The following is an 11,370-nucleotide window of genomic DNA, read 5'->3' on the forward strand; positions in this document are numbered from 1 at the left end:
ATGGTCCGTCAAGGAACTGCATGCCCTTGAAAAGAAGCTTTCCATAAACTCTAGGCTGGAATTCACAACTGTTTCTGCTACCTGACTCCGGTGCTGGGAACTCACAGAGGGAGGGGACGGGAGGAGGCGCCAGGCTTCAGGCACCCGCTGTAGACGGAGCGGCTCGGACCCTCTGCCAACAGCGCTGCTGCAAGCGCCCCAGGGCCTGAGACACACACACGGGCTCAGCCTCTGCGCCGCACAAACAAAACACGGTCGCGTCTTCAAAGAAGTTATAAGAAGCTGAACTTCCAGAAATAAAAACTTTTTTATACAGATTTCAGAACTCAACAGAAGAGAATCCATAAACTGTCAACATGAGGCCTAATCCCAAGGGGTCTTCCGCAATCAGGGACACCTTCCGACGCAGAATAAAGAGGGGAATCCTCAGGGGCGCGCCCTCGGGGTCTCCCTGAGCTCCCCTGCAGGCACTGTTCCCCCAGGCCACCCCCTCGCACCTGAGGAAGAGCAAAGAGCCTGAAGCCGGCCAGTGCTCCCGCCCCAGAACCCGAGCTGCAGAGCAGTCGGAGATCTCAGCACCTCACACTGGGCAGGGCCCAGGCTCTGAGTCACACAGACAGGACCCCTGCAGGCCCGGAGCAAGCTGCCCCACACGGATGTGCCCAGGGTCCCTCAGTGCCCACTAAGGGCCCATCCAGGTGGTGCTGTCCTGGGGCCACCGTGGGGAGCAGGGGCGAGGGCCGCCAGCAAGGGGCCTCCACTCGCAGGGAGGGCAGGTGGGGGACAGCAAGCCAGGCGTCAAGACAGAAAGGGCACAGTGTGGGTGTCCCGGAGAAAGCGACCTGGGGGTGAAGGCGTCGATGAGAGCTTTAAACATCCCTCTTTAGCCTCGTCCTTGTTTCTGAGCCTCGAAACCCAAGTAAATGGAATCTTACAAGAATGGATGTTGTTCGGACAGTGAATGGGCTTCCGTCTGGCTTTGTCAAACAGAAACTCAGGGGTCACTGACACCCTCCCCACAACCCACGGGCCTCGTGGCTTGACTGCAGGCCCTTCCCGCTGACTCCTCTGCGGAACCCGCGCCCCTCATCAAGGCCGCGCCAGGCCTGAGCGCTGGGCCTTCGGGGAACTCCAGGCAGAGTTCTCAGCGCGGCAGGCTCAGGCACCCCGCGAAGGCGGCCACCTGCCCGGGAGCTCAGGCCTGGGGAGGCAGAAGGTGGGCCCCAGCCCGTGCTTCTAAGACGCTCCCGGGTGGCCCATGCGGCCAGTCTGGGGACCAAGCCTGGGGGACCAGGTTACCGGGCAATGACCTGGCTCACCCCGAGGCTTCCTTCTCACTCGGAGCGCATACCTGTACGCTGCCACCAGGAGCAGGGGCGCGGGAACGTGGCCAAGCACGCGGCTCTCAGGGCCCCAGCCACAGGCCACGCGCCCCTTCCCACTGTCAAAAGCAGACCACGCAGCCACACCCAATTTCAAGGCGGGCAGGCTGCCCAGTCCTATGGGGCGCTCAGAGAGCCAGTTGGGAAGACTCACGCAGCCAGCCAGGGCACACAGGCCGCCTCCCACGGCCTCGCCCCTAACCCTCCCCCCACCAGCTCACAGACGACCCTGAGAAACGCGCTCTCCAAAGCAAACAGACGCACACTGCCCACCCACACACGCCCGCCTGAACCCGCAAGGCCTCACGCTCCTCTGCAGATGAAAATGCTCCGTGCAGCCTCGAGAGCGGCCCCCGCCCACAGCCTGCTCTGCGCTCAGCGCCCTCCCCTCTGACCTTCGGCCCTCTCCTGCCACGGGCTCTCTGCTCTGGAGCCCTCACCACCCGACGCCGGGCCCTCTTCCGCGCTCGGTACCGGCCTCAGCCTCCAGGCAGGCATGACGCCCGTGGATATACAGACAGACCAAGAGCAGCAGAGGCTGCACCAAGTCTCCTGCACGACTCTCCCCCTCTGTCACGGAGACCACGAACGCACGAACCCGCTCCGTGTGCCAGCCTGCCCAGCCGCTCCCTCGCCACACAGCTGGGAAGCAAGCCCCAGACCGTGGTGCACTTTTTGACAAATTCTGTACGTGGCTCTACAAGACACAAATTCCTTTCTTAAACAAAACCACTGTAACAGCTGAAAAAAGGAAGGTTCCTTAATGAGAAACCGAGTCAGCGCTCCACTTTCACAAGTGGAACACCGTCACAAATACGAAGTTGTGTTCCATCTCATCCCCACCTAACTGGCCCGCCCGGGATGCACACAGCCCTGCGGCGGGCGGGCATCCGGCTGGGGTGCCTCCAGGAGCCTGCCCGGCCCACATTGCCCTTCTTCTCCGGTGGAGGCGGCCTGTCGCCAAGTCCTGCAGAGCCCCGCGTCTCCAGCCAACGGCGACCCTGCGGCGCAGCCTCCTGTGGCCCTTCCCCCACCCCGCACCTCCTGGTGAGTACTTATGGGACCAAAGGCCTGATCAGTTTTCAGGTTTGATTATTTAGCAAGACAGTTTCACAGATTTTTCAAAGATGCAATCTTCTGTCCACCATCTCTCCCGTTTCAGCCCCCTCACAGGTCTGTCAAGTCCAGGGGACCGAGGACATGAGTTCTGGCTCATCAATGGAACACAGCTAATTTCTTAATTCTCCCTGAATGAAGGAATGTCAGCAGAAGTACACAGCCATACTAACTAACAAAATATAACGGCCCACCCTCCTATTCGTGTCTAGACGGTCTGATGTTCAAATGTCCCCTGAGAGGCAGGACAATGAGTTCCCAGAGCACAGAAGCAGAGCTCAGGCCCTGCAGGAGGTCCAGCGCTTACAGCCTGTGACTCTGGGACAGTACTTAACATCTCTGGGATGTGCTGCTGTGAGGACTCAGCGAGAGGAGGGAACCAAGATTTGCTGCTCCAAGACACAGGGGGAACCACTCTGCACAGATGGCACTGACTTTCAATCTTTGGGGGGATGCAAACAGGAGGCTCTTATTTCTTTTTCTGCTGTGCGCCCTGGGGGATCTCGGTTCCCCAGGGAAGGACTGGACCCAGGCCCTCAGCAGGGCAACTGGGCAGTCCTAACCACCACACCACCAGGGAATTTCCCAGAAGCTCTTATTTCTAACATATACTTTAATCGTAAAAACCCAGGAATTCAATTTTTATTAAATAAAAATCTTTAGGGGCCTTCTCTGGTGGTCTAGTGGCTAAGACTCCGTGCTCCCAACGCAGGGGGCCTGGGTTTGATCCCTGGTCAGGGAACTAGATTCCATATGCCACAACTAAAAAAAAAAAATCCCCCCAGCACATCCAAATAAATATATATATATATATATACACACACACACACACATATATATATAAATCTTTGGGAAAATAGAAGACTCAGAAGTACGAATATCTCCAAGAGTTGACTCTCAGTTAATACTGGGTGCCGCTTGAAGCCCAGAAGACAACTGAGAGCTCACCCTGAAAAGCTCGGAACCTGGACACGTGCAGGGAGAGAGCCCAAGCCGTGTGCTGCCGGGACAGGGCCCGGCGCTCAGAGGAGCCGCCGACCTGGGAGCATCCCAAGTGCTGCAGACTGGCGGCGCCCACAGGGGAAGGGGATGGAGCGAGCCACAGGACACGCACACCACGTGCGAGGGAGCACGGCTCATCCTGGGGGCAGCAGCACCATGCTGAGGCCTCAGAGCAGCTGCGAGGGGCCAGCCAGTGAAGATCCCAGGGAAACACAGGGCCCACGCGCCACACTCAAGACCAAGGGCTTCCTCCTCTATGAGTAGGAAGGCACCAGGGACACATCTCAGCTGGTAGGTGAACTCAGTTTCTTTTTGAAGGAACCGAGGTAAATCAGAAATGAGGCCCACTATCCATTTTACTAGCTCACAGTGAGACAAAAATGGTGCCCTCTCAAATCTTTCGAAATGTGAATGTTAGGGTCACTCGGCCCTTCCCCCTTGCCCTCAGCGCCACGCCGGCCCTCTCTGATGCGTCGGTCCAGCCTTCCTGGAGGCTCCTGGGTCTGGGGACGGCCGCTGTCCTCGAGCGCTGGCTGGCCAGCTTCCTCTCTGGCCTCTCTCACCTGCCCTGGGCCTCCCTCTCTGCCACCTCACACCAGGGCAAGCACACTCGCACCACTGCCCTCGATCCACACCACTCCTCACACACTGGCCAACACACGAGGGGCTGAGTCTTCATATAAGCAGTCACTGAAGGACTGACATTCACTCAGGTACTGTTCTAGGCACTGGGAGCCTGACAGTAGTTAAAGCCGAAAGGAGAAAAATCTCCACTGCTACAGACCTCTTGATGCAGTCTGGCACACAGACAAATAAGGAAAACACCTGGAACGTCAGAGGATACAAGCTAGGCAAAAGAAGCGGAGGCAGATGGGTAGGGCCAGACAGCAAAAGGATATCATAAACCAGGGGTCAGGGTGGTGCCTGAGAAGGGAAGTTTAAGCAAAGACTTAAAGGCAGGTGAAAAGCCAGCCAGGCAGGTTGTCCGAGTAGAAGGAACTGCAGATGCAGGGGCCGGGGGCCAAGCGTGGCTGCAGCGCTTTAGACAGGCCAGAGGCCAGCGCGGCTGAGGCAGAGGGAGGGTGGACCGGGAAGAGGCTGGCCACGCACCAAGAGCTCAAGACACACTCCCGAGGGCTCCCGAGGCAGGCAGGGGCTCTGGGGCCACCTTCTAGGAGTGAGGTGCATGAGAGCTGAACGAGAAGGAATGCAAACGGAAGCCAGCGGTGCCCACACAGGCACTGATTGAGTCTATGTGCGTGTGTGAGGGCCACAGGGGAAAGCGGAGGCAAAACTGACCGAGCAAGAGCCAAGGAAAAGCTCAGCCACAGCAGAGGGCTGAAGAGACCGGGCGAGACCAAAATACGGAGTGCAAGAGGGAGCTCCCACGGCCATCCAGCGGTTAGGACTGCAAGCTCGCACTGCCAGGGACCCCGGTTCAATTCCTCGTTGGGGAACTGAGATCCCACAGGCTGCACAGCACAGCAAAAAAAAAAAAAAAAAAAGTGCAGTGAGAGGCAGAAAGAGCAGTGAGACAGGTCTTGAACCCCAGAGGGCCCTGAGATCCCTGAAAAGCGGGCTCCCACAGGAGCACACACACATTTTAGAAAGACAGGCAGCGCATGGAGAGCTGGCTGAGGGGAGGGAGCTGGAGTCAGAAACACCCTTCCTGACCTGTCAGCCTCCGTAACACAGCGGCAAACACAAGCGAAAGATTACTTAAAATGTTTAACACTGCTGACAGAAACATACCCTTAACAGCACAACAAACTTATTTCAGATCATTGATTCTTTCTGTGACAACCCAGTTAACTTAAAAATTGAGCTCCCAACTCCTTCCAGGGAGACAAAACATTCTTCTCTTCACACCCAACAGGGGAGTTTCATCACTAGGGCTGTTGGGCAGCAGGCTGGCACTCAGCTCAACCACCACTTAGCAGTTTCCATCCTTGTATACCTTGTTGAAAGTATTAAGTATTACAGACATTAAGGCGCTCTGAAAAATTCATCTTTGGCCCTTTGCTTTCTGGAAGACAGACTCAAGAACAATACTAATTTGAGATATCTTGAATTTTTTAACTGGCAAGGCAAATCTCATCAAATCAATCAGCTCCTTCAAAAGCTATACTGTAACCAATAGACAAGTGCAAAATGCTGACCAATCGCTGGGGTAACTCATTTGAGTCTTTTTCTCCCCTAAATAATAAGTTTTACCCTAAATAACAATTCCTAAAAACAAAAGTAACAAATCACATAAAGACAGTTTGCAAAGTATAAACATAATCCTCCGGAACTTCCATGTCACCTCCTGCTTCTGCGTATCTTATCTTTCTCCTTTGCCCAGGGACAGGGAGAGAGGCACGGCAGACACATCACCGCTTGATTCATCCTGGTGGTACATACAGGTCTGTTCTGTTACTTGTTGTACTTATATGTTTGCAATATTTCACAGTTAATTTTTATTTAACATTTGAGTTAGCTACAAAGACAAAAGGAAAAGAGAGGAAACAGGCCTTCCTGGCAAACAGTGTCTCGGCTCCCCGATTAAAGCAGGGAGACCTTAAGCCAGCCCCTTACTTTCCATATTCAGTTTCTTCCAGAAGGGCCCTTTCTGCTTCACCATGCCTTACAAAAAAGAGAAGCAAACAGGCCACATGCTGGCATTAAAATGGGCTGCTTGTCCCGAGTCATAAGCCCGTTCACTCAGCACTCGCTGAGCGCCTGCCACAGGAAGGCATGAGCAGAGGCCAGTCCGCCCGAGACTGTAGGAACCCTCCCTCCAGGAGCTCGTCCAGCAGGGAGAAAGGCCACGTAAGGCCACTGAAGGGCTGGGTCCTCTGTGTTCAAAATGGGAGGACAGGGCTTCCCAGTGGGTAGGAACCTACCTGCCAGTGCAGGGGATACAGGTTTGATCCCTGGTCCGGGAAGACTCCACATGCCTCGGAGAAATTACGTGACAAACTACTGAAGCCTGAGCACGTACGTACAGCCCGCGCTCCGCAAAACGAGTAGCCCCTGCACGCCACAACCAGAGAAAGCCCGTGCAAATGCAAGGAAGACACAGCACAGCCAAAAATAAAAATAAAATTTAAATAATAAAAAAAATTTAAAGGAAAGACAAGCAGTGGTCCACACACAACAACAGTCCATGCAGAAGCCTGGATCAGGACAGGGGACCACATATTTGAGGAACCAGGACCCATTTACTGCAGCCGGGCAAGGAGTGAAGCTTAGAAGACTAAGAGGCTTATCCAAAATTGCATACATTCTATAGCCAAGCATTATATCCAAACAAAAAACAAAAATCAACCAACCAAAAACCATATACCAGAATATGTGAGTAAAAAGCTTAATAACTTCAACTCCCACTGATTAAATGTTCACTTAGAACTCAGCTGTTTCCTGAGAAAGCTTATTTGTCTAGATTAAAAATGGCAGGAGAAAGTAAATGTGGAACTTTAGCATCACCTTACCACATGCTTGTGTGTGCGCAAGGACAACCCCAATCTCATGTAGCAACATTTTATCAGTGTTTTCTATCCCCTCACCAGCACTTCTTAGTAAATGTAACTTCACCTACTTTTACCTGTTTTAAACTAAAGCGTCAAGCCGTAAAAAAGGAAGTAACTAGCTAGTTCACTTGTGCCATGCGAGTGAGCCTTTTAAACCTGGACTGCCTGGAGGGGCCTCCCTGGCAGCTCAGTGGCCCGGGATTTGCCTGCTGAAGCAGGAGACACGGGTCCCATCCCTGTCTGGGAAGATCCCACGTGCTGCAGAGCAACTGAGCCCGCGCGCCACGACGAGTGGGCCCGTGTCCCTCGGCCCCGAGCCGCACGAGCGAAGCCACCTCAGTAAGCCCGCGCCCCGCAGCTCAAGGGGAGCCCCCACTCTCCACAGCCAGAGAAGGGCCTGCGCAGCAGCAAGGGCCCAGCTCGCCCAACCTGGACTACTTGCAGGAGGAGAGGTCATCTGAACAGGTGGCCGGATTGGCCCACTCTTCCCTAAGCCACAAGGTCTCTAACTCCTAACATGTAAGTCTCGCAATTCTGACTTATTCCTCATTTGAGTCCTCACATTTAAGCAGGTACTATTTTAACAGCCCTGTTTAAATCAGCTGAATAAAAACCATAAACCTAGCAGTCACACATGGCAGCCTGTTTAACTTATTGTTTTGTTCTGTTGTGTCTCCATAAATTTCAAATTATGTTAGTTTAGACATAACATGTATCACAAATGTGCACACAGAATAAGAAACTGCCCATCATTTTTTTTTTTTTTGGTAGTGCCACACAGCATGTGGGATCTTAGTTCCCTGACCAGGGATCAAACCCATGGCCCTGCCCTGGAAGCTAAGAGTCTTAACCACTGGACCACCGGGGAGTATCAAGCCCATCACTTTTTGAAATTCAGCAAGTTATTTTTCTGATACTTTTAAATTGGAATGTTCACCACTGGAATCCCAGCCCACCCTGATCTATAGTAACGCAGTCAGGAGGCGAGGATTTTTGTATTATATAGATCAGAGTTCTTAAAAAAAAAAAAAAAAAAACTTAAGAAACTCACGAACGTGCAGAAAGTACTCACTTTACCAACCACTGGCCCAAAACTGAAGGCTGCTGAGCATCTGAGAAAATGGAAGAAAAGAAAAGGAAATGACTCAAAGTAATCGTGCTTAAGGCATGAGTCCTCTTCACTTCCAGGCGGCAGTTTAGATTTGAACTCCGGTCGGTGGTGGGGCGCCGGAGCACGCACGGAGCACACCAGGAAAGGGCTGCGCTCCCACGACTGGTTTCCTCCGAGCTACTGGTTGGAGTGGTGCTTTTTCATGTTGCTCTGGTCACACTTAACACATGTAACGAGGGCATGGAAAACATTGGGGAAAACGAAAGCGCTGCATAAATGAGATGGCTCCTAACTTATCTTCCATCTCGACCATCTCATTTTAAAATACACAAATATGAGGGTCGGTGTTCTCAACGCGCAGTGGCAACGTTAACTTTTTAAGTCGTTGGGCGATTAGGGAACACGTATCTCGGCGTTTAAGTCATTTAAAAGCCAAGGCCTTAGAGCGCGGGGTTGTCAGTCCTCAAGAACCTCCCTAACCTCGCTCTGAAGTCCCCCGAACCGAGTGGGTCCCCGGTTCTGGGACGCGCGCACACGCGCCCCGAGCCCTCATCACCTGCCTAAGAAGCGCTAACTTGTCAAGCCTGTGACCGCTCACGTCCTGGCACCGGCGCGGACACCGGGGAGAGCCGACGGCGGCGGCACCGGCTCCTGCGCCCTCTGCCCAGGCTCGAGACCCGCGTGTCTCAAATGCCGAGATTTTTTTAAACTGCCCTCTGGCGAGCGGGGCAGAGCCTGCCGGGCGGCCGCGGCCGCTCCATCGCGCGCGCCCCCGGGGCCCCGGGGTTGGGGTGCGGGGCGGGGGGGAGCACCGTCCGGCCGAGCGCGGGCGGCCGCGGGCCGGCAAGCCCCCCCGGGCGGGGTCCCCGCGCCGCCACCTGCCAGGCCCGGGGCTCCCGGCGCCCGCGCTGACCAACGGCCGGCAACCCGAGTGTCACCCGGCGCCTCGGCGGACAAACACGCGCCTCCCCGCGGCCCCGGCCGCCCCTCCCGCCGCCGCCCGGCCCCGGCCCCGGCCCGCGCCTCACAAAGGCCGGCCCGGCCCGCTCGGCGCCGCAGCGAACAAAGGCCGGCGGCCCGCGTCGGGCCGGCACAGGTGCAGCCGCCGGCCGCCGGGCCCAACATGGCCGCGCCCGCCCGGCCCCTCCGCCCTCCGCCCCCCGGGCCCGCGGCGGTTGGGCCGGCGGCGCCAGTGACCTGTTGTGCGGCGCATCCTCCGGCGGCGGCGGCGGCTCTCCGGCGCGGCGGCTCCGGCGGCGGCGGCGGCGGCGGCCGGGAAGGGGGCCGGGGCCGGGGCCGCGCGGGGGAGGGAGGCAGGGCCGAGGGAGGGGAGGGGGCGGCGGCGGCGGCGGCGGGCGCAGCGCGGCCAGGCCGAGGCTCTCCGCGCGCGGCGCCGACCCCGCCCCCGCGCCTCCCGCCCGCCGCCGCCGCCGCCGGGCCGCCGCCGCCTCGCAGAAGCCGCGGGAAAGTGCGCGCCGCTGATTGGCTGCGGCGCCCGCGGGGCTGCGGCCGGGCTTTTCAAATCCGCGCGGGGCGGGGCGGCGGCGGCGGCGGCGGCGGCGGCGGCCGGGCGGGCGGGCGGGGGCCCCGGGGCCGGGGGTCTGGGGCAACGGCCGGCCGCGGGGGGCCCGAGGGCGCGGGCCGCGGAGGGGGGCGCGGGCACTGCGCGAGCCGCCTCAGCCTGGCGCCGGGCGCGCGCCCCGCTCCCGCTACTCGGCCCGGGCGCGCGCCAGGCGGCGGCTCAACTGAAAGCCCGGAGCCAGGCCCCTGAGCGCGCGCGCGCGCGGTGACGTCACGGCCGCGCGCCCAATCGCCGCCGGCGAGGCCGCCCCGCGCGAGCGCGGCCCCGGCGGCCCTCGAGCCGGGCCGTGGGAGGTGGCGCCCTCCCGGCCGCCCCGCGCGCCCTGCGCATGGGGTCCGCCCGTGCTGGCCGCGGGCCGCGCGCCCCAGCGGGCATTCGCGCCCTAGCTCGGGGTCCCAGGCCAGCAGGAGCTCTGGCGGCGGGGAAGGGGGCAAGGGGGTGAGGTACCTGGTCTGGTCGTGCGGCCGGGATCCGGGAGGGCGGAGGTGAGGCTCCAGCCGGCTCTGCAGGCGAATCCCAGCCGGAACTCGAAGGGGAGCTTTGTGGAGGGGGGCTCCCGGTGCAGAGGTCCTCGCCGTGCCTGCGCTCCTGGATCCCACATTACAAACTGGGCATAGATGGTCACAAACGGCAGGGCGGCCGGCGCGGTGGAGAGGAGGCGGGTGGCTCCTTCCGCAGAATATCTGCAGGGCGAGGATTCAGCCCGTTTCCCCCACCGCCCAGGCTCCTGTCTGGCTGGTCTGGATCTGGGGGTAGTGGGGAAATCCGTGGTCAGAAACAGGTCTCGTCTCAGGCCCCAAAACTGCTAGGGGCTTGTGCCATTCTAGTGAGGCTAGGGTGGGGAAGAAGGGCAGGGCAGGCCCAGGAGTGCCAGCCCATGGTCAGGGGCCAGCTTTGGGAAGATCACTGTAGCTTGCCGTGAGGACAGTGGGCTGGTACATAGGGTGGACAGAGTGTGCCAACCGGGGCCCTGTTCAAGGACAGTCTTCCCATCCAGCCTCAGCTCGAGAGAGCCACCTCATCGCTGGGCTCCCTCGTCCCAGGGGGCAGCCACACGCGGTGTCCAGCTGAAAGGGATTACAGGATTGTTCAACCTTCTGTCCAAGAGCGTTGTGGTGAGGTCCTACTGTGTGCTGCCCCCTTGCAGCGTGCTGGGGAGCCTGAGCTGCCAGAAGAGACACCCCTCCCCCATCTGGCACTGCCAGGACTCACCTCTGGCCACCAGGAGCCCCTGGAAGGTGTCTAGCTAGGTGCTGGCCCGTTCACATTTGCACTTTGCCGTATCTCTAAGCTGTAGGTAGAAGACTAGTTGCCTCTCTGGCTCTGGAATCCTTCCAGGGCACAAGCCTGAAAACTGCTTGCCTCCTCAGTAGCTTTAAATCACGGCAGTACAAGACAGATACCACCACATCTCTCTTGATTTCACAGATTTGGAATTAGGGCTCCTCTTAAAAAAAAAGAAAATTGCATTTAGAATAGTGCGATCAACATGTAAATTTATTCAAAACATGAAAGCGAGTGTTTGGATTTTCTTGAAAGTTATTTGGGGCTGGCTGATCTTTTCCCGCCCAGCGCAGGCCTCCCTGGACTAGCCCTGCTGTCTTGTGGGGGTCCCGAGCCCTTTTCATCAAATCTGGCCAGCTGGACAGCCCCAGCCCTGCACAC

General features: G+C 57.8%; 1 protein-coding gene across 1 annotated transcript in view; it reads right to left on the reverse strand.

Annotated features, from left to right (window-relative positions):
* Positions 1 to 9,372, reverse strand: part of NSD2 (nuclear receptor binding SET domain protein 2) — a 75,502-nt gene extending 66,130 nt beyond the window's left edge. The window contains exon 1 of the mRNA XM_068975009.1: positions 9,321 to 9,372. The gene's annotated coding sequence lies outside the window, so the exon portion shown is untranslated. The remainder of the gene's footprint in view (positions 1 to 9,320) is intronic.
* Between the last annotated feature and the right edge of the window lie 1,998 nt (positions 9,373 to 11,370).

The sequence above is a fragment of the Capricornis sumatraensis genome, chromosome 7 (assembly GCF_032405125.1).
Source record: "Capricornis sumatraensis isolate serow.1 chromosome 7, serow.2, whole genome shotgun sequence".
Lineage (NCBI taxonomy): Eukaryota > Metazoa > Chordata > Mammalia > Artiodactyla > Bovidae > Capricornis > Capricornis sumatraensis.